The sequence below is a fragment of the Octopus sinensis genome, linkage group LG3, assembly GCF_006345805.1.
Source record: "Octopus sinensis linkage group LG3, ASM634580v1, whole genome shotgun sequence".
NCBI classification, from domain to species: domain Eukaryota; kingdom Metazoa; phylum Mollusca; class Cephalopoda; order Octopoda; family Octopodidae; genus Octopus; species Octopus sinensis.
In genome coordinates, this window is record NC_042999.1 from 112677267 (window position 1) to 112703032 (window position 25766).

Here is a 25766-nt window from a genome sequence, read left to right on the forward strand (position 1 = left end):
TTCATAAGGTTCTCCTCAACCCAGACTCTTGTCAGAATAATTGCAATAGAGTGGACTCTTTCTAATGATGGGTAGTTGGTGGTGTTAAACTGATCAGCAACAGAATAAGTTTATACCACCTAAGAAAAACTACAGTCCATTTGACAAGCTTTTGCATAGTTTCCATCTAACCAATTTCACTCATAAGACTTTCGTTGACCCGAAGCTGTGATAAAAGAAACTTACATAAAGTAGTATGTAATGGATTCAAACTTAGAACCATGCCATACCTGCATTCATTATGCACAAAAAGTGGTTAGTTTGACCATCAAAATGCTCTGCAATAACTACCATTGTAATAACAGCTGTCACATTTTTATACATTTATCACTATCTGAGACCTGTAAATTGTGATACAGCTGAACTGGGTCTTCTGCCTAAGATCGTTAAGTTGAGACACTGTTTTACCAACATCTACCAAAATCTTTTACTAATTGAGATCTAGGGCCTTTCACTTTCTGTGACATGTAAGTAGGGACACCATTTAATAGCACCCTACTAAAATAACAACAATGGTTTCAAATTTTAGCACAATATCAGCAATTTTAGAGGGCTAAGTCAATTACATTCCCTCACCCACCCATTACCTGACTGGTACTTATTTCATATATCCTGAAAGGATGAAAAGCAAAGTCAATTTTGGCAGAATCTGAACTCAGAACATAAAGAGCTTGAAGAAATGCTACTAAACATTTTGTCCAATCTGCCAACAATTTTGTTAGCTCAACACCTTAATAATAATTTTTTAACACAGACACAAGGTCACTAATTAGAAGGGAGGATAGAATCAATAATATTGATATCAGTTCTTGGTTGGTAATTTATATATCAATCCTCAGAGAATTAAAAAGCAAGATTAACCTCGATGATATTGGAACTTTGGAAATAAAGGAATATAAATAACCCATGCAGGACATTTTACCTGACGCTCAACTGCTTTTGTTACCCTCTGCTAATAATAATAATTGTTTCGAAAACAGTCATAAAGCCTGAAATTTTCAGGTATAGGGTTCATCAATTAAATTGGTTCTAATATTTAACTAGTACTTTATTCCATCAACCCCAAATGGATGGATGAAAGGTAAAGTTGATCTCAGCTAGAATTTAACTCATAACTACATATTGCAACTCATTATTTATCTCTCTGATTAGACAGTCAAATTTGAAGACACAAAGTATATTCAACTGAATATATATATATTCATCATCATCACCATTTAAGTCCAATTTTCCTTGCTTGGATGGGTCAGGTGGAATTTGTTAAGGCAGATTTTCTATAGCCAGATGCCCTTCCCATCACCAACCCTAAACTGTATCACAATTTACAGGTCTCAGATAGTGATAAATATATAAAAATGTGACAGCTCTGTTATTTCAATGGTGGCAATTGCAGAGCATTTTGATGGTCAAACTAACCACTGGTAATATCTTCTCATAGCTAGACAAGCTTTTCATGGAAATGAACAACCTCTCATGTATGACAATGGCAGTGGTAGTAGTTGATATTTCCGGGTCAATTCTATTTTGACTAGGGATAAGATATTTTCCTTCATAAAATTTCAATCTCTGAAGAGGTAATGAACTGAGTTCCTATAAATAGCTGCTAAATCTCCCTGGATCATAACCTACCATTTTAGAAAAGAAAGCAATCATGTATCCAGATAATGTAGTCATGAATACAGTAAACTTGAAACAAAGATAGGACTGTCAAAGCTTGAACATCCTTCATCATAGGTCTGTTATATCAGGGTTGATCTGAACTAAACAACAACAACAGTCATATAACTGAGGAAAAATCTTTAGTAAAAGAATCTTTAGTTACTCAAGTTACAAAATGATAGACAATCTGAATAGCTAGCTAGTTTGAAGTTCTGATCATTTTATTGGAATGTAGAGCCATAAGATTTTTGATGGGTAGGGTCAAATATAATCAGACTATAAGTAAAGTATCCCTAAAGAACAAAATGTGTTGTTCTTATTCGCAAAACTAGACATATAGCCACTGTTTTAACCCTTATTCAAGCAAAAGAAAAGTGGAATAGAAAAAAATATATATAGATATATATATATACATATAATACTTAGCAACGTGTTTTTCATCAATATTTACCTCACATAAGCATGGCTTCTTTTAATCAGATGCATCCATCAGTGGATGACTAACCAGCCACTATTGATTAAGCATAACTGTAAAGAACATAAACAGAAATATAAGAAGGAAATACTTTCAAGTTAAAATTTAGCATTGGTGCCAAAATGTCTTTGGCCGCATTATAGCAAGATCCTATCCTTTTTTATTCGTCCACAATTTCACATAAAACTAAGGAAAAATCTTTAGTAAAAGAATCTTTAGTTGCCCAAGTTACAAAATGATAGACAATCTAGGTAGCTAGCAATTTTGCTTTGCTACATACATAAAGTAGTGGTTCTCAAAATGTTCACTTATATCTAAATGAATTTTTCTACAGATCAAATTCTTTTGAAATGTCTATCTATTCAACAAATTCTGATTTGAACTCATAGACCTCCTCATAGACTTCCAGGAGTTAGCAGTCCCCAGGTATTTCATCCGTCTTTATGTTCTGAGTTCAAATTCTGCCGAGGTCAATTTTGCCTTTTACCCTTTTTGAAATAAAATACGTACCAGTAGAGCACTGGGGTCAATATAATAAACTTACCAAAATTTCTGGCCTTGTGCCAAAATTTGAAACCAATATATTGTGATTATGAAATATCTACAGAAATAAAAATAATGAGATTATCATCATCATTGTTATTACTGGTCACTTTTCCATATATGCATGGGTCAGAGGGAATCCACTGAGGCAGATGGCTTGCTGTTGCCAACCCTCACTTGTTTCTAAGTAAGGTAATATTTTCCTATGGAAAAGTGACCATTATAACAATGATGATGATAATCACATTATTATTTTTTTTCTGTAAATATTTCATAATCACAATATATTGGTTTCAAATTTTGGCACAAGGCCAGAAACAAGGGACTCCATTTGTATGATACTGATGCTCAACTATTCAATGATATCAAGACACCACAGGCAGACATGCACACATACACACATATACATGCATGCAACAGACTTCTTTCAGCTTCTGTCTTCCAAATCCACTCACAAGGCTATGGTCAGTCCAAAGCTATAGAAAACACCAGCCCAAGATGTTGCAGTGGGATTGAACTCAAAACCATACAGGCTGTAAGTGAATATCTTAACCAGGAAGTCATGTTTGCACCTTTATTACTAATAATATATAAGTAACTTGTAATTAAAAAAACCTTGATGTAAACTGTATTACTGCAAAACTATTAAAAATTTTGTTAATATTTATATAGAAACAGTTTTTCCCCCAGTTATTTTACCCCTAATTCTTTATTGCATATGTAGTGCATTCAGTAATATATACATTACTAAATGTTGTTGACATCAAATTTAACTCTTCATGTGGTAGGCCCCTCATCTGGGATGTCACATGCTATGACACCTTCTCCAGCAACAACTTGGTGTATTCAGCTACCAGCCCAGGTTCCACTGATTGTCGTCATCATCATCATCATCGTTCAACGTCCACTTTCTATGCTAGCATGGGTTGGACGATTTGACTGAGGACTGGCGAACCAGATGGCTGCACCAGGCTCCAATCTGATCTGGCAGAATTTCTACAGCTGGATGCCCTTCCTAACGCCAACCACTCTGAGAGTATAATGGGTGCTTTTACGTGCCACCGGCACGAGGGCCAGTCAGGTGGTACTGGCAGCGACCATGCTCAAATGGTGTTTTTTATGTGCCAGCTGCACAGGAGCCAGTCCAGCAGCACTGGCAACAACCTCGCTCGAATGTTTTTTCATATGCCACAAGCACAAGTGCCAGAAGGTGGCGCTGGTAACTATCATGCTTGAATGATGCTTTTTATGTGCCACCGGCACAGAAGAAAAGTAAACTGTCATGGTATAGGTCACTCGCTGACAGATTTATGGTCAAGTCTTTGGCAGTGGAGACCAGCACCACCCCAGTAGACTATATCCCTGCTCACCACTATCTAGGGTGGAGATGACTATCTGCAAGTGCAAGCCCTGTGAGTTAGAACACATCTCCCTAGCCAAACTCCAGGGCAACACTTTTTCCATTTTGTCTGTTAGGACAATGAGGCAGTCTGAATAACAGGAAATTGTATGTTCTACTCCTTAACATAAAATTACTGCAGTAAAGACCAGTAATTATTCATATTCAAGATTAAATCGAATAAAAGTGATCTCACCTTAATCTATCTTAAATTCCCATTGATCTTGTGGCAAATAAAGAAATTATCACAGTAATTAATCTTCAGGAGAAATTTTTGCAATCTTCATTATATCAGGCCTATTTTAGTCATCTTTGAAATAATGAATTCTAGTTAAACTTCATGAGCAATAAAATTAATAATTAGCCATTTGTTAGCTAAATAATAAAAAAATAAAGAATTAACAATAAAGACATTTAATGAAAGCTAAATAGAATTTTAAAAGTCATTAAATAATTTCTTAAGATATTAAATATAAATTATAACTGTTTAGTTAATTGAAATAGTTGACATTTTTTATTTGACATTTTTATATCACACATTTATGACGACGACCATCATCCTCATCACCAACAACAACAACACCACTACCTTCAATTTATTTATTTATTATACTGTCTTCATACATTGAGTTCAAATTCTGCCGAGGTTGACTTTGCTTTTCATACTTTCAGGGTCGATGAAATAAGTACCAGTTACACACTGGGGTCAATGTAATCAATCAGACCTTCCACCCCCAAAATTTCTGGCCTTGTACTATCATCATCATCATCATTTAAAGTCCATTTTCCATGCTGATATGGGTGAGAAAGAATTATTATTATTATTATTATTATTATTATTATTATTATATTATTATTATTATTATTATTATTATTTATTAGCATCATGATGCTAATAAAGACAAGGAAAGTCCTTTCTTTGCACCTCCTAAAATCTCAGATGTCATATTTATCTAAGAAAATAACAATTCTGTACAAAAAAAAATGTTGATGAAAAAAAATTTCATTATGGATGCCCTGTTAAACAAGACACAATTCACAATATAGGACATACCTAAATAGTTAAGATTAAAATTAAAGCTTAAAAAAAATGAAAAAATTAACATAATTTAATGTAGAAAAACAAAAAAAATTGACTGAGAGGAAAACAAAAAAAAATTGACTGAAAGAAAAACAATAAAATTGACCAGAACAAACACAATATGTCTGTTTAATCAGCACCAATTCCTCAACAAAGAAAAAAAATGTAGTACCTATTCCTCATGTATAAAAATATGTAGAGTTTAGCCAATAAGATTTTCTATGAAAATAGCTATGAGTGGTCAAGCCAATAGATGGACAAGATCACTTACAGGCATTGGTCAAGGAGACAAGCGGCCAGTCAGTGCAAGCACAAAATCATGCTACAACACCTGATAATGCCAAGGAAAGAAATGGCTTTAAAGAAACAAGCTGCTGAGGTAACAAAAAATATATATATATAGCTAAAAAAAGTAGAAATATGAGGGAGGAGGAGTTAAAAAAACAAGTGGAAGGAAAGACAAGAAAAAAATCAATGGATTAGCGATGAAGAATTGTTCTATACAGACTTAGATACTGACGAATTGAGAATGTAACGCGTAGCAGTGACTGGTTAAAAAGATGACTGTAAGAAGATATTTAGAAGGAAAAAAAATAAACAAATATGGTGAGTGCTGCTAATTCCAATCTATTCCATGTAGTTGGCAGTCATGGAATTTCAGCCAAGTGTTGAAACAAACTGGCAAGCACTTTTCACATCGCTAGTTAATATTGATTATCAATCCAAGGCAAAAGAGAAGCGATTGCACCGATAGGCAACGAATTGGGTGGCAATCATTTTTACCGAGAATGTTAAACAACTCCATTACACTTGCTTGGTTTGGTAACTTTTCTGTCAGCATTTCTATTGTTAATCTGACAGTTTTGGAATATTTCAACAGCAAATATGATTTAGTGTTTCTTAAACTTAACAAAACTGTTAATCAATTTAGTTGTTAAGTTTGTTACTGGTGTTTGCTATATTTTTCTTATAGTCACATTTTCTTATAATAGAAAATTGTTTTACCCACATTTTAAAATAGGAAAGAAAAAAATTGTTTTTATTTTTCAGAATTAGCTAAGAATTTGCAAGAGAGATAATGTTATACTATATTTTCTAGGGTTGAGCTATTATAACACAATATTAAAAAAAAAAAAAATGGTTGGATAGCTGTAGGACTCGCGTTAACACCTTCACCACCACCACCTTCATCAACATCATCATCATTATCATCATCATTACCTTCAACAATATCATCATTACTATTATAATCTTTATTATTGTATATAATTGTTGGTGACAGATATTTAGTTTAATATTTTTCCTTTACTTTTTAATGAAGAAAGTAATCTTGACATAGTCACTGTTCTGTATGTCTTATAACTCTTCAATAGGCTCACAACCCAAAATTAGGAAAAAAAAGAAATAGTCTTTAAGGATGATATCTGAATGGGATAAGACCAAGCAAGCTATCATATCACACATTAGTGGCCCATTTATTTTGAATACTAACCTTTAAATTCCACTTTATATTAATATGTTGAATAATATTTCTGTTGTTGGTTTAACATTCATTAGTGTTCATGATTTTTTTTGTCAAAGACACAGGAAATAGTAATACACATACAATCACAAACAACAGGCATATATATGTATAAACACACACAAACCAACACACATTTGTACACATATATATAAACACACACACATATGCATGTATTTGTATTTAAAAATATAGGTATGAATATATACATTGATACAGGTAGATACATATATATGTATAGACATTATATATATATAGACACATATTATATACATATCGATTTAACTATCTATCTATATATATATATATATACATACATACAAACATGTTTTCTATATACATACACACATTCGTGCGTGTGTGTCTGTGTGTGCAAAAATATATATTTTGATATTTGTTTTATGTTATAATAAAAAAGTCTTACATTAATCAGATGGGTTACTCTATACTTAAGTAGAGTACAATTTTATTATTCTGAGACAAGAATATTATTGTGACTTCAAAGTTTTAACCAACTAAGCCACCATCCAATGCTGGTTGAAACTTCTAAGTCATTATCAATAATATTGTGGTTTACACACTAACACACACAAATATATGCATACAAATATATATATATATATATATATATATAATATATACATACACACACACACACACACACACACACATTTAAGCACAGACATGTGCTAAGAAGTTTGCTTCATGACCACATGGTTCCCAGTTCAATCCCACTGTGCAGCACCTTAGCACACATATTTATTTACATATATATATATGCAATATATATACAAACAAATATATAGATGTATGTATGTGTGTGTGTGTGTGTGTGTGTGTGGTGTGTGTGTGTGTGAGTGAGTGAATGAGCATATTTGAGCTTATGATTCTCTCTTAACCATTGCATGAAACTGGAAATTGTTTACTCACAGCTCTATAACTTAGCAGTTCAGCAAAAGAGAATGACAGAATAAGTACCAGACTTGAAAAATAAATACAGAGATTGATTTATTCAATTACACTCAAATCGGTGTTCTGGCACAGCCAAAAGAAGCAAGTAACAGACAGCTAGATATATACATACTTATATACATAAATATAGGTGCAGGAGTGGCTGTGTGGTAAGTAGCTTGTTTACCAACCACATGGTTCCGGGTTCAGTCCCACTGCATGGCACCTTGGGCAAGTGTCTTCTACTATAGCCTCGGGCCGACCGAAGTCTTGTGAGTGGATTTGGTAGACGGAAACTGAAAGAAGCCCGTTGTATATATGTATATGTATATATGCGTGTGTGTGTTTGTCCCCCTAGCATTGCTTGACAACCGATGCTGGTGTGTTTATGTCCCCGTTACTTAGCGGTTCAGCAAAAGAGACCGATAGAATAAGTACTGGGCTTACAAAAAAGAATAAGTCCTGGGGTCGAGTTGCTCGATTAAAGGCGGTGCTCCAGCATGGCCGCAGTCAATTGACTGAAACAAGTAAAAGAGTAAAGAGTATATATATCTGTAAGAGTAATACGAACATATATATAAAGATGCATATTAATGTATGTATATTTACATACATAAACATGCATGTATATACACATACACTCATGTATACCAATGCATGATATATATATATATATAATATATATATATATATATATATATATATATTCATGCACAGATATAAATACCTATGCATATTGCCGAAAAGTTCTTGGCTTTGGGTTCAAGAAAATACTGGAGAATCAGTTAATTATGATTTTATTCAACATATTTCCCTCTCAGATTCACACTCTTATTGCAATGATCCTTCAGTTTTTCTAAGCCCTGTGAAAGAACTCGGAAGGTTGGACCTCCAACCAGGCCTTTCGCAATACCCTTAAAGCCAGGAACTTTTCAGCACCCCCTCATAAATGTATGTATGTAATTGTGTGTGTGTGTGTGTGTGTGTGTGTGTGTGTGTGTGTGTGTGTGTGTGTGTGTGTGTATGTGTATATATATATATATATCATTCACCATAATAGATTGCTAGCCACTACAAATTCTTTATTTTCTCTCCCTGTTTCTTTCTGTGGAAGAGTGTAGGCTCGAAACGCTAAAGACTTTTTCACTGGAAGGGCGTGACCCAACTCAATAAACATTAACAACTGTGTGACGTGAGGGCAAAAGAAAAATGAAAGTGTCACCTCTGGAATTTGCAAATGACCACTATACCTATAGGTAACTGGACAGAATAAATTTACAATCTATAAATGTCTTTGAATAACCAGTCACTCATCTGGGAAGGCCTTGAAATCAATGTTGCCATCTGGGGACTATGTGTGACCCAAAGGAGGTCTGCAACCAAATAACTTTACTCAACACTTTGCAACTGAATCAGTGGAGGCAAAGATGCCTCTCATTTACCTGACAATTTATGTACCACATTGCAGAAATCGCAATCTAAGTAATCTCAAAGCAAACTCTTACACTGTTGCACCATTGAATTACAAATAATGCTCATCTTTTATGCTTGGGTGACCCTCCAACTGTATTCGTCTTTGCTTAGATAAAATGACTAAATTGTGGGTGTTAAGTCCCCATAAAGGGGTCTTTCTAACTTCTAAAAAGATGAAATTTTAGAAATATTACTTAATTTGTGTCTAATATCTATGGTTAAAATTTCATCAACAGCAAAAATATATGAATTCTCATGGGGGTTATGGCCCTTATGCATAGAATATAATTTCCAAATTTCCTAAAGCTCCATTTAGTACTTTTAACCTAGTTTTGGATCATAAAAAAAAAAGACTAAAATTTGGGAGTTAAGGCCCCCATGAGAGGTGGAAACTTTGAGAATACTGCTTGATGTGCGTCAATTACTCAAGGTTGAAATTTCATCAACATCGAAAATTTATGAATTTTCATGGGGGTTCTGCCCCCTTTAAGCCATCTCAAATTCAAACCAAACACATTGCATTATACCAACCCTTATGCATTGAATCTAAGTTCCAAATATCATAAGGATCCATTCAGTAATTTTGGTCCATGAAATTGTATGAAACACACAGCATAACCCTTCCCCTAGGCTTGGATTTTGTGTTCCAAATTTCATTAGGATTGGTGGAGTAGTTTTCGAAAATATACATAACATATGAACACACATAAACACATTGACTTTTATATAATTTATATATATATATATATATATGCATATATATATATTATCTTCCATTCACTAATTATATATGCATATATATATATATATACAGTATATGCATATATATATATATATATATATATATATATATATATATATATATGCATATATACATATATATATGCATATATATATATGCATATATACATATATATATATATATATATATATATGGGTGTGTGTGATTGTGTATAGAAGAATATATTAATAAAAGGAATTCCAACCTTGTCTGATTTTCACGTTTTATTTACAATCTTATACACTCTGGAGCCTACCCAGCTGTATTTATAGCACAGAATCAATCATCTTGCTACAGTCAAAAATTGTGAAGCATGACTGTCAACACTACTACATGAACCCGAAGATTGCAGAATTCAATGCATGAAAGTACTAGTTCAATCAGAATGAACATTTAACATTCTACTATTTCATTTTATTTTATTCAATTATAATATATTATCTTATAATATATCATTATAAGATTGTAAGTAAACGTGAAAATCAGACAAGGTTGGAATTCCTTTTATTATACATATATATATATATATATATATATTATATATATATATATATATCATCATCATCATCATCATCATTTAGCGTCCGTTTTCCATGCTAGCATGGGTTGGACGGTTCTACTGGGGTCTGTGAAGCCAGAAGGCTTCATCAGGCCCAGTCAAATCTGGCAGTGTTTCTACGGCTGGATGCCCTTCCTAACGCCAACCACTCCGTGAGTGTAGTGGGTGCTTTTTACGTGCCACCCGCACTGGTGCCAGACAGAGCTGGCAAACGGCCACGAACGGATGGTGCTTTTTATGTGCCACCGGCACGAGGGCCAGGCGAGGCTGGCAACGGACACGAAACGGGGCGGTGCTGGCAACGTCGCGAAACGGAAAGTTCTCTTACATGCCACCGCGCACTGGTAACACATCTGCAATTTCCATTGATCGATTTCCATTGATCGATTTCGATTCTGATCCTCACTTGCCTCAATGGGTCTCTCACAGCAGTTTCGACATGCCACCGGCACTGGTAGCACATCCGCAATTTCCATTGATCGATTTCGATTCTGATCCTCACTTGCCTCAACACGTCTTCACAAGTAGAGTTTTGTGTCCCAAGAAGGGAAGGTATGCATACGTAGGCTGGCTCCATCCCATGTAGAAGGCCACGGGTTGTGGACTCACTTGTCCTGCCGGGTCTTCTCGCGCACAGCACACTTCCAGAGGTCTCGGTCTCTAGTCATTTCCTCAGTGAGACCTAAAGTTCCAGGTTTTCCTGGGTCTGCCTCTTCCACAGGTTCCCTCAACCGCTAGGGTGTGGCACTTTTTCACACAACTATCTTCATCCATTCTCGCCACATGACCATACCAGCGCAAACGTCTCTCTTGCACACCACAACTGATGCTTCTTAGGTCCAGCTTTTCTCTCAAGGTACTTACACTCTGCCGAGTGTGAGTACCGGCATTACACATCCATCGGAGCATACTGGCTTCATTTCTAGCGAGCTTACGCATATCCTCAGCAGTCACGGCCCATGTTTCACTGCCATGTAGCATGGCTGTTCGTACACACGCATCATACAGTCTGCCTTTCACTCTGTGCGAGAGGCCTTTTGTCACCAGCAGAGGTAAGAGCTCTCTGAACTTTGCCCAAGCTATTCTTACTCTAGCAGTTACACTTTCAGCACACCCCCCCCGCTGCTGACTTGGTCACCTAGGTAACGGAAACTATCAACTATTTCTAGTTTTTCTCCCTGGAAAGTGACGGAAGTTGGTCTCAGAGCATTTTCAGTGTTTATTGTTCCTGAGCATCTGCCACATACAAAAACCATCTTCCTAGTTAGCCTTCCTTTGACATTGCTGCATCTCTTATGTGTCCATAGCTTACACTTGGTGCATCTTATAGAGTTCTACCTACACCTTTTCTACAGATCGAGCAGGGCCATCTACCTGAAGGTGTTTGTGATTTGTCTACCTTCCTACTGATTACGACTTTGGTTTTAGCTAGATTGACTCTGAGGCCCTTCGATTCTAATCCTTGTTTCCACACCTGAAACTTCTCCTCCAGTTCTGATAGCGACTCAGCAATTAGAGCAAGGTCATCAGCATAGAGGAGCTCCCAAGGGCATCCTGTCTTGAATTCCTCCGTTATTGCCTGGAGGACTATGATAAATAGGAGGGGGCTGAGTACTGAGCCTTGGTGGACCCCTACCTCTACCCGGAATTCTTCACTGTACTCATTTCCAACCCTCACCCTACTAGCGGCGTCCCTATACATGGCCCGCACAGCTCTCACTAACCATTCATCTATCCCTAGTTTTCTCATTGCCCACCAGATAAGGGATCGGGGGACCCTGTCGAAGGCTTTCTCCATGCATATATATATATATGCATATATATATATGCATATATATATATGCATATATATATATATACATATATATATATATAAGCATATATATATATATATATATATATGCATATATATATATATATGTATATATATATGCACATTTATATATATCTATGTGCATATATATATATATGTATGCACATCTATTTATATAAAGATGAGAATATGTGTCTGTTTGTGTGAATCCCTAAAACTTGAGAACTACACAACCGATTTCATTCAAATTTTACATATGCCTTACTTACGGTCCATGTAGTGTCACGGGCCAAAAAAATTTTTAACTTCTTGCCTAGTGCGAGCCCAGAGCAATATCATATTTTCTCCACTATTTCAGTATTACGTGTCAAAAGTGAAACAACATCTCTGAAACTATTAAAATGAAACTATTATCTCACATAATATATATATACATATATACATGCATACATATATATATACATGTATATATATATAGATGTATATATATATACATGTATATATATAGATGTATCTTATACATGTATATGTATAGCTGCATATGTATAGATGTATATATATGTATATATATATATATATATATATAGATATATATATATATATATATAGATGTATTTGTATACATGTATATGTGTAGATGTACAAGTAATATGTACACATACATATACACATATATACATGCATACATATATACACCCATGCATACACACACACACACACACACACACACACACACACACACACACACACACATATATACATAGGTGCAGGTGTGGCTGTGAGGTAAGAAACTTGGTTTCAAAACACATGGTCCTGGGTTCAGTCCCAGTGTGTGGTGACTTGGCATGTGTCTTCTGCTATAGCCTCAGACCAACCAAGAAATCAATCATATATATATGTATTTATATATGTAAGTGTATATCTGTGTTTTTTCCTGTGTTTCTCTCTCATCACTGCTTCACAACTGCTGTTCGTTTATTTACATCCCCATAACTTACTGGTATATATATATATGCATTATCATCATCATCGTTTAATGTCAACTTTCCATACTGGCATGGGTTGGACAGTTTGACTGAGGACTGGTGAGCCAGAGGCTGCACCAGGGTCAATCAGATCTGGCAAAGTTTCTACAGCTGGACGCCCTTCCTAACGCCAACCACTCCAAGAGTGTAGGAGTGCCTATTCCTGCCGAGAGTCCCAAATGAACCTACCTCACGGTGAGAGGTGCAAATGAGGGTAGCTACACCCAACTCCATTCTTCACCAAGTGCCGCCTATTGGTGGAGGCTCTCAGTAATAACAGTGTAGCAAAACGGCGGAGCATCAGTATGGCCACAGCTCGGAGCTGAAACCACAGAGGAACGTATATATACATATGTATGTATGTATATATATATATATATATATATATATATATATGATTGGCCTGGTGCAGCCTTCGGGCTTGCCAGACCCCAGTTAAACCGTCCAACCCATGCTAGCATGGAAAGCGGACGTTAAACGATGATGATGATGATGATGATGATGATATATATATATATATATGCATATATATATATATATGCATATATATATATATGCATATATATATGTATATCATCATCATCATCATTTAACGTCCGTTCTCCATGCTAGCATGGGTTATGTGCATATATATGACTGAAGATTGAAGGCTTCGAATGTCCCGTCCGTGTTTTTTGTATCGTCTTCTAAATGTTTTACATTCTTGTCCCAGTTTGTATTTTTCTACATATAATATATACATATATATATATGTATATATATGTGCATATAGATGTATATATATATATATATATATATACCTATTATCACTTGCTTCCAAACAAGATATTTCCTGATGCCCAGATATGTCTTTCTTGGAAGACTACAAATGAGCAACTTTGCTTGCATGAGTGATATTCATTTACAACCATTATGTGATGTGAAAACAAGGGCACGGTCACACACATACAATGGACTTCATTCAGCTTCTGTCCTCCAAAACCATTCATAAGGCTTTTGAACCAGAGAGCCATGCCTGCATCTAACTATGCATTTGACTATAAGCATAAACACACATATATTTATATATACATACATATGAGGTCTGACCAGTAAGTATCCAGACTGTTGCCATAGTAACAAACCTAAAGCATGCAGAGTGAAGCCACTTGGCAAAGACTGGCCTTAAACTCTGCTGTGCATGCACATTAAGTTTTAATGTTCTAACTAACTTCCACTGTTTACAGCAGTGCTTGGAAGGAAGGTGTGTAGAGTTTGATCATCACATTAACCATGACAGAGAAAGTTGTCATGGCAATACCTGCTCAGAGGCTTATGCAAAGTTGTAGAAAGTGTATGAAGAGGAGTATAGGAGCCACACACAAGTCTACGAGTGGTTCAGATGTTTCAAAGATGACCAAAAAAACGTCAATATTGATGAACATTCTGAGAGACCTGCAAACAGCAGAACTGAGAAAAACATCGCAGATATGCATGCAGCGGTGAGGAAAAATCTACAAATTACCATCTGTGAGTTATCAGAGGATGTGCATATTGGTTACGGTTCAGTTCAGTCCATTATCACTAAAGATTTGGGTATGGGACACATGGCTGCCAAGTTTGTACCAAAACTGCTTTCAGCTGACCAAAAAGACACACAGATTTCGGTTGCACAATATCTCATTGATTGTGTCAAGAACGATGAAGACTTTTTGAAAACCCTGCTTAAGCCTGTGAGCAGGTATCGCCAAGTTTTTGGCAAAATTTGATGCAGATTCTCTGCTCAATTTTCTGTCATGGCGAATGCAACGATCACATGCTACACACCTTCCTTCCAAGCACTGCTGTAAACAGCAAAAGTGAGTTAAAACATTAAAACTTAGTGCACATGCACAGCAGAGACTACGGTCAATGTGTACCTATTGGCTTCACTCTCCGTGCTTTAGTTTCATTATTATGGTAACAGTCCAGATACTCTTTGATCAGACCACGTATATACATATGTGGGAGTGGGGTGAGTATGTGTATGTTGGAGTATGTGTGTGTGTGTACATACTGTCACCTTGTCTTGACATCATGTGATAGTTGTAAACAAGTGTCATCATCAGGCCATGAGAAATATGACCTTGCTTGGAAACAGATGAAGATTGGTGACAGGAAGGTCATCTGGCTATAGAAAATCTACCTCGACAGCTCCAGCCTAACCCATGCAAGCATGGGCAAATGGGCATTACATATTCTGGCCTGCGAGTATAACTACATCAATGAAGGGCCATTCTTTGAATTCCTTCCATGGGAGAGTGATATCTGGTCAATTATATTGCATCTCTTATCTGTTCATATTGGCATATCCAATGTGATCTGCTACTAGCAAAGACTGGTGTTCATAGCACTTGTTGCAACATTCTAAAACACATACAAAGCCCATGCATTGCCACATAAAAGCAACCATACAGTACCATGTAAGAGCATCCAGTACACTCCATAAAGTGATTGGCATTAGGAGCCGTAGGAGCCATGCCAAATCAGACTGGAGTTTGGTGCAAGCTCTGGTCACAGCATCCAACTCAGGCTAGCATGGACAACAGACATTAAATGGTAATGATGATGATGATGATGATGATGACTTCCTGTGCCGCCATCATCATCATCACCACCGCCGCCACCACTGCCACCACCACCATCATCATCATCAAGGTGGCGAGCTGGCAGAATTGTTAGCACACTGAACGAAATGCTTGGGGGTATTTTGCCAGTCGCTCCGTTCTGATTTCAAATTCCGCCGAGGTTGACTTTACCTTTCATCCTTTTGGGGTCAATAAAATAAGTACTAGCTGAACACTGGTATCAATGTAACCATCTCACACCCTCCTCTAAAAATGCTGCCCTTGTGGCAAAATTTGAAACCATTATTATTATTTAGTGCAAGATCAAGCATTTATAGAAGCAGATAAGGAGGTTGTGTGAAATGCATGCCTTTCCCCAAATACTTCAGAGTTTTGAGCAAAATGATTTAGGCCCAGCTGCTTATTGAGATTTGATTAGAAACTCAGTCTAGAATTCCTGAGGGAAATTACCAATAGATGTCATCCACATGGAGCACAATAGTTAAGTAAATGCCATCATATTAAACTCATGTATACTTCTAATTATATATATGTATGTATGTGTGTGTATAGGTGTGTGTGCATGTGCATGTGCTTGTGTGTGCATATGCATGCAAACATATTTAACAGGTTCATATAGACTTGGATATGGGAAAACTTTTCATTGCAAAAATAGTCTCAAGGGAAAAGAAATCTCCTCATAGATAACATTTGTGAAAATACATCACTGGACTATGAATGACAGAATCAGAAGGTAGGACACATGCATTTCTGCATCATTATGCTTCATCAGACATGAATGTAACCCAAACGCAATATTCTTTTCTGGCTCTCATCTCTATTTTCTTTTCTCATTTCCTCGTTTCCTTTTCTTTCATCTTTGTCTCCTGCTGGCCTTTCTTCATTATCCGACAAAGAACTATGTCCAAAATGTTATATTTTTACACTATAACTTTTACCCTTCTTTGAGCATCAAGCTAATAAGATTAACTGGACAGACAAACATATACACAAGCACACATACAAATACATACATATATACTTATATACATGGTTCCTATTCAGTTTCTAGCTATCAAATTTCCTTCATAAGGCATTAGTCATCCCATGGTATTAGAAAATGCATTGTTAAAGTGGTGTACAATCAGACTGAACCCAGAATCATGTGAAGACAAAGCAAACATCTAAACCATACAGCCATGCCATCATCTATACGTATATATGCATGAGACAGAGGCAGAATGAAAGAGAACTGAGAGAAAAATCCAAATGTCTATTTTTTCAACACCTGTCTCCCAATTTTTTTATCTATTAAGGTATAATCCTATCCCTACACACACAATAGATACCCAATTATTCAAAGTGCCCAAGCACACAACAGTAAATGATAGACATTATTCTCCAGCCTTTCAGGGGAAAAGAGCAACTAAAAAAATATGGAGAGAAAAAAATAAAGCAATCCATATTAAGGTTTAGGAGAAATGGTTTTGAATACATTGTGTGCAGGAGAAGTGAAAGAAATCAATGAGAGCAGCTGCTGATCAGCATACACACACACACACACACACATATATACACACCATAGTTGCTATGTCAGTAAATTGTTGGAAGTGAGAGAGACAGAAGGTAGATGACATGTTTCCATGTCCAAACAGACTGTCCATAGTAAATTCCATCTTTGCTGCAGCTGGCTATATAATGACACCAAACAAGGTGCTGGGCTGCTGATGTCGACAAGTCTAGTTTACGGCTTTATTGATCATTTGGCACCAGTCTGTATCAGAGTAAAATACAATCTGAATAACACACTTGCCAATCACTGAGCTAGCATTCTTTATTAATGAAAATGAAAACTAAAAAAATAATGGATAGAACAGGAAGTAAAGAACATAACAAGTCAATAAAAAAAATCTGTGCTAAGAAGAAGGAAAAAAATGATAAAATGGGAATTTATATTGGATTCATGGCAGATATTTACCAGGATTAAAGTTGCCTATGGCTAGAACCTGCATGGAAATAAAAAGCAAATCCATATGTGTAAATGTGTGTGAGTGGTAAAGTTCTATGGAAATTCTTTTCTACATGGTTTTTTCAGAGAAGGAATTGCTAGAAAGGCAATTCTGTCCATTTCAAGGATCAATATTATTTAGTTGCTTTAAAATATACCCGTTGCAACATTAAAACTATTTTAATGAATATTTATAGGTATCATAAAACATACATAGACAAATTGATATAAGTATATAATTATATATGTATAAGTATATGACATACATATATCACCATCATATCCATTTTTGATGTATATGAGTTGAATATGTCACACAACATCCCATCACTTGTCTCTGATCTTTCTTATATGACACACACAGCAATAGAGAAAACCAACCATATGTGTTATTGTGTATGTGTGTTAATTTTATTTATCATTTCTTCATGAATTTTAGGGTTGGATGCCATTCCTATCTCCAACCACTTAATAGTGAGAACTGGGCACATTTTTTGTATTACTGGAAATAGAGTAGTATCTTTGACTAGGCATGTATATATACACACATACATACAAACACACAAAGCATACACACACATATACACACACATATATAGGTAAAGGCATGGTTTCATGGCAAAGAAACATACTTTGCAACTATCTGGTTTCAGGTTCAGTCCCACTGAATGGCACCTTGAGCAATTCTCCAGTAGTTCTGGGTTGACCAATGCCTTGTGAGTGAATTTTATGGATGGAAAATAAGTGTAAGCCCAATATGCATGTTTGTGTCTATGTTTGTCCCCACTTCACAACCAATGTTGGTTTGCTTAATATTCCTATACCTTAGCAGTTTGAAAAAGAAAAAAGCTAATAAACTAAGAACAAGATTTAAAAAAAAAAATCAGTTATTTGTTTGTCACACACGCACACAAACATATATACATATACATATATACAACAGGTTTCGTTTCAGTTTTCATCAGCCAAAGCCACACACAAGGCTTTGGTCAGCCCAGGGTTATAGTAAAAGACATTTACCCAAGGTGTCATGCAGTGGGATTGAACCCAGAACCATATGGTTAGGAAGTGAGCTTCTTGTTGTTGTGTGGTAAGCTTGCTTCCCATTTCAGTCCCACTTTGTGGCACCTTGGCCAAGTATCTTCTACTATAGCTTTGTGAGTAGATTTGATAGATGGAAACGGAAATAAGCCCATCATACATATCTGTATATATCTATGTATGTGTCTTTGTGTATGTGTTTGTTCCCCACCACCACTTGATAATTGGTGTTGGTTTGTTTATGTCCCCATAACTTAGCAGTTCTGTAAAAGAGACTGAAAGAATAAGTACCAGGCTTAAAAAAAAATAGTACTGGGGTTGATTTGTTTGACTAAACCAATGCGGGGAAACCCCTGCCCATGGGCACAATTGCACCTGCAAGCCCATTTTATTGTGCCTGCAGGCTGTACAAAATATAGTAAATTTTTCAATTACAAAATTTATACAATGTTCATATGCCTATTTGCGACATAAGTCACATTTCTACTAGGACTTAAAAGGGTTAGACTCAAACAGAAAATCATCTGGTAATTGCCATTTAAATGGAAATTTTGTTTACACAATAAAACACATATTTCTAGGTTTGTACCATCCCTTGGAAACCCATCTACCCTCTAGCTGAAAAATATAGAATACTTCATAGGTAATATAAACGTCCTAAATTCAGTGGTAGCATTAATAAAGATGTTATGCATTAATTTAATGTGTTAAACTTACCTTTATTAATGTATATCAAATTATACATAGATATATATACAAGATTTGCATGGATATAAGAGTTAGTACTTGTGAAGTGCCCGCGGACCATTTTCTTTGGAAATTTTTGCCCACCACACTAAAAAGTTTCCTCACCCCTGGACTAAACCCTCTAAGGTAGTGCCTCAGCATGGTCACAGTCTAATGACTGCAACAAGTAAAAGTAAAAGAATATATATATATATAAAACAAAGTGAAATTGTAAGGTACCACACGAGTGGAAATATATATGAAAGAAGGTTTGAAAATGCAATTTTAAAGATGTTTATTCACTTGACCGGTTTCACTTTTTTAGAAAAAGATTGTCAAAAGTAAAATGGAACTAATACCTTTTGTTTAGTATTTTCTCAGATATTTCCTTGTAAACTGTTTTTAACATTTTCCTATTATTATCAAAGAATGTATATATGTATTTTAATATTTTGTGACAACTAGTACTTAACACAACAAAGCTTATACAAAGTTTTACATTTTACTTTTGACAATCTTTTTCTAAAAAAGTGAAATCGGTCAAGTAAATAAACATCTTTAAAACTGCATTTTCAAACCTTCTTTCATATATATATATACCTTTTACTTGCTGGGAACTGCCTTATTCCATTTTTTGCCAGACCAGTAAGTTATAGAGACGTAAGCAAACCAACACCAGTTGTCAAGCAGTATGGTGGGGGGGGGGGACACAAACACATACACATATATGTATCAAAATCATAATTTAACATCTTCCTTCCATGCAGGCATGGGTTGTAAGCTTTTACAGGAACTGGCAAGTTAGAAGACTGTGCCAAGCTTCAGTGTCTGCTTTGGCATGGTTTCTGTAGCTGGATGTGCTTCTTAATGCTAACAACTTTACAGAATGTACTGGGTGATGTTTTACTTGGGGCCAAGTAACTTGCAAGACAAGACCCTGCCCTCAACTGATAGAGGAGTAGTATTAAGAGAGGTTGGTTTGTGCCAGGTGATGAGAAGTGAGAGTATGAATAGAACAGAAAGAGGTGTCTTGCAGTAGAAGAGATACATGGCTACCTCAGCTGGGGAGAGAAAGTGAGTTACAGGAGAGAAGATTGTGAAGATGTGATAGGGATTCTCAATATATACAATATATTTAATATATATATATATATATATATATATATATATATATATATATGTATTGCATGTGTGTGTGTGTGTGTGTGTGCATGTTAGTGAGTTTCTTTGTGTACACGTTTGTTCATTGATTGTAAACAATAGCATCACCAACAATAGTATTTGCATGCAATCAACCATGTAAGTCCTCAGTATCTTCACATGTTGCATGGTCTTTGTGAACAAAAGGCTCATTCATTCAGTGTTGTCTATTTCTATTTCTCTTCATATGTCTGGGCTATTTATTGCTCAAAAGGTAAATAATCTAGCTGTTGAAAAATGCTGCACCAACATACCCTTGTCTAACCCATGGAAGCATGGAAAAGTAGTCACTGAAACAATGATATATGTAAATGTACTATTATTATTATTATTAAGGAGGGGAGCTGGCAGAATCATTAGCCCGTTGGATGAAATGCTTAGCATTATTTCATGTGTCTTCAAGTTCTGAGTTCAAATGCCATTGGGGTCAACTTTGCCTTTCACCCTTTCAGGGTTGGTGAAATAAGTACCAGTTGAGCACTGGGGTCAATGTAATCAATTTATTCCCTCTGCCAAAATTTCAGGCCCTGTGCCTATAGTAGAAAGGATTATTATTATTATCATTATTATTATTATTATTATTATAATTATTATTATTATTATTAAGGCAGCGAGCTGGTAGAATCGTTAGCACACTGGATGAAATGCTTAGCGGTATTTTAACCATCACTACATTCTGAGTTCAAATTCCGCAGAGGTCAACTTTGCCTTTCATCTTTTCAGGATCGATAAAATAAGTACCAGTGAAACACTGGGGTCAATGTAATTGACTTATCCCCTCCCCCAAAATGGTTGCCCTTGTGACAAAATTTGAAACCATTATTATTACTATTATTATTAAGGTGATGAGCTGACAGAATCGTTAGCACGCTGGATGAAATGCTCGTCACTACATTCTGAGTTCAAATTCTGCCTCTCATCCTTATGGGGTCAATAAATTAAGTGCCAGTGAAACACTGGGGTTGATGTAATTGACTATTCCCTCCCCAAAAATTTCAGGCCTTGTGCCTATAGTAGAAAGGATTGTTGTTGTTGTTGTTATTCAGTAGAAGTTACAAAGTGATTCAAGAGTTGAGAGTTTCATGTAGACACTTTCAGACCTATATAATCTCTCTCTATATATAAACGGCAAAATGTCTGTGTGTGTGTGTCCTTTATATAAATCCACAATTTTTCAGTTAGAGCGCTAGCACTTTCTATAGTCATTCAAAACCATCCAAGGGTGGTCGTGCACATCTTTACATTTCCCCAGTCACCCCGCAAAGCCACTAAAAAATCAATAGAAGTGATTTTTTTTGTGAATTTTCTATCCAAAACCCAATCAAAATGCCCGAAACTTGATACGCCAATTGAATGCCAGCTAGCTGTATGTGACTGGTCGGAGATTTGGACAGTACTCACATGTATGTGCGCACGCACGCAGCTGTATATGCATTCACTAGCACTATGATCCGGCATTGCCAGGTCATAGAGCTAGTACTTAATAGAAATGCGCAGAAAACAGATTTCCACAAATGCCAAGGAGTATCCTTAGAGATAGCAGATAATTTCTGTTACCTAGTAATCTAATTAGCAGTGGAAAAATATGCTCCAAAACTGTTATCACTACAATAAAAACTGGAGAAAATTCTGATTTACTTCCTCCATTTGTAACAAAAGGCCTCTCTCTCTCAGAGTGAAAGACAGATTGTATGGTGCTTGTGCATGAACAACAATACTAGAGGGTAGTGAAATGTGGCTATGAAGGCAGAGGACATGTGAAAGCTAGAAAGAAAAACCAGGATGTCCCACTGGATGTGCAACATCAGTGTGCATATACAACAAAGTGCAAATGTATTCAGAGAAAAGTTAAGCATGAAGGGCATCAGATGTATGCAAGAGAGAAAACTACATTGGTACGGTCATGTGGTATGTATGGATAAGGAGAGCTACATAAAGAAGTGCCAATTACTAAATATGGATGGAACCTGTGGAAGAGGAAGACCTTGAAAGCTAATAGGATGAAGTAATGAACACTAACCTCCAAATATGAAGCCCCACAGGAGATGACAAAGGACTGAGGTAATTGGTGATTTGCTTTGCTCAAGAAGACCCAATCATCTAAACAAAAAGGAGTCCCTAAAAGCATATCATTTATGTGCCTGGCACCCAGATTGTATCTGACAACTGATCTTCCTAACACCTAGCTCTCCATCATTCTTTTGACTACATCACAATCCATTCAGCTGCTGCAATTACAAGAGCAGAACTACACATATTTCATTTCCATACTACTTACATTCCTTGGTACCACTTTTGTCTCCTTACTACTCACATTCCCTGGAACCACTTCTTTTGTTTCCCACCTTCCTCTGTATCATTCCTTACCACCTTGGTTTCTACTGGACAACACTTTCACCAACCTCTTTCTCCTGTACACCATTGCATTTTGTCTACGACAGCCTCTCTCACCTCCATTCCCCACCCCTACTCTGTTCGTTTGACTATTTCCATCCCTACATACCTATAACCTTGTCCCTAGCACTTGTACATCTCTCACACCCCATCCCACACACTTTACATCATCTGTGCTGCCATCTCCACCCACTCCTACTTCCTCCATCTTCCTTCACCAAAAAAATAAACTGATATTCATGACTGACTGCATCTCCGCCCATGTTCACTATTCACTGCATTCACTCCTATCTCCATATCTAAACACCTGCCATTCTCCTTCCACACTCTTGCCAGTTTACACATCCACTCACCTTGCCCAATCCTCTGTATCACTTCTCTTATATTCACCTCATTGTAACTTGAATGTACACCCTGACACATCTTCACCACTACCTTCTCTTTACTAACTGGGATAACCTTGCATCTCTTCTACAGCAAGACACTTGTTCCTATCCTTCAATCATACTTTAACATTTCATCATCTAGCACCAAGCCGCATCCCTCAATACTGTATGCATCCTCTCACCCATCCCCCATCTCAGTTGAGATGGTCTTGTCTTACGAGTTACTTGATAATCCCACTAGTACCAGTGCCATGTAAAAAGCACCCTGTACACTCTGTAAAGTAGTTGGCATCAGAAAGAGAATCCAGTCATATAAATTATACCAAAGCAGATATTGAAGACTGATGCAAGCCTCTGGCTCACTGGCTCCTGTCAAACAGTCCAACATAAGCCAGCATGGAAAACAGACTTTAGATAGTGATGACAATGATGATGACTCAATAGTACCAGTTGAGCAATGGGGTCAATGTAATCAATTTATTCCCTCTGCCAAAATGGTAATGTGACAACAAAGTTCACTTTGCAACTGTATGATTCTGGCTTCAGTCACACTGTATGGCAGTTTGAACAAGTGTCTTCTACTATAGCCTCAATATGACCAATCCTTGTAAAAGGAATTAATACACAGAAACAGAGAAGCTCACTGTATGTATGTAGGTGCTTATTTTAGCGTGTGTGTATATGTACATATGGATGAAGGTCATTGCATATGATCTTAAGCACTCTGAATAAAAAGGTGCTTTTGTTTACAACTTCCAGTAAGCAAAACATCCCATAGTTTCAACTTTCAATATGCCAGGACCAATGGAATGAAATAATAACTTACTAGGGAATAAGTGGAATTTGGTAAGAGGAAGAGCATCCAACTGTAGAAAATTTGTCACAAAAGTTATGTCTAACCCATACCGGCATATACGTATGTATAAGTGTGTTAGTGTGTTTATGTGTGTGTCTGTGTGTGTGTGTGTGTGTATGTACACACACACTTATACAAATATATGTGTAGGCACGTTTAATTCTTGAATCACTTGTATAAATGTGTGTTGTTGTTCCTGCCAACAAATCATCTGGGCATTTTCTGCCTGCAAAGCTGTGTAGAATGAGTGAATCCATGCTTCAAAAACAAGTAATGGTTAGCATAAGAAAGAGCATCCAGCTGTCAAACAATACCTTAAATAATATATTTGTTATTCACCCAACCCATGCAAGCATTTACTTATATATACATATACATATATATATATATATATATATACACACACACACACACACACATGCATATATCTATTAATGTATGCATGTATATATGTACATATATTTTTTGCAGTCTTTATTAATGACAAACGAAGGAGACAGCTTTCAAGTAGGCACTCTATACATATTAAGAAATTTAAGCTATACAATTTTATTAGACATACTACATTACAGCTGTTTCAATCAAACATGACAAAATTGCTTAGTTGAAACAAAGTAATCTGGCATCTCTAATATGTGTTTATGTGTGTAATAACTAAAATACTAGCTCCTACACACTGGGTTCACAATGTACACACTAACTAAAAACACACACAAACATCAGCACAACAGACCCATACATATTAGTCCATAAATACCAACACAGAAACACACACAGACACACCTTAATAGCACATAAGTACACACACAATTTATTCAAATGATCTGCAAACTTCATAGTCACCTCCTCTAAACACACACTCATATACCTGAACACTACACAGATACATACACAAGCACACATGCATAATTTACACACAGTTTCATCTCCTGTTGCTTTTTATGTATTCATTCTCTCTCACTTTGTCTTTCACCTCTGTCATTTTTAATATAACATCGCTGATTGACTCCAGTTTTTATTTTTCCTTCCTCTACACTATTTCCTTCTAATAAATACCTAACTTTCTTTAAAAAAAAAAACTTTCAGCTCAAAATGTCAAAGACACTTATTTCTTAATTTTTCATTGAACATCAAACTAATAAATAATTACATTTTCTTTTCCACTTCTGATAGAGAGAGAGAGAGAGAGAGAGGGGGTGTGTGTGTGTGTGTGTGCATATATATATATATATATATAATATATATATATA

General features: G+C 36.0%; 1 protein-coding gene across 2 annotated transcripts in view; it reads right to left on the reverse strand.

The window, feature by feature from the left end:
* Positions 1-25766, reverse strand: part of LOC115209253 (zinc finger protein 629) — a 64062-nt gene that overhangs the window by 19137 nt on the left and 19159 nt on the right. Inside the window, exon 2 of one of the 2 annotated variants that reach the window (XM_029777545.2) lies at positions 2150-2226. The exons of the other annotated variant lie outside the window; for it this stretch is intronic. The gene's annotated coding sequence lies outside the window, so the exon portion shown is untranslated. The remainder of the gene's footprint in view (positions 1-2149; positions 2227-25766) is intronic. 2 annotated transcript variants of the gene reach the window in all.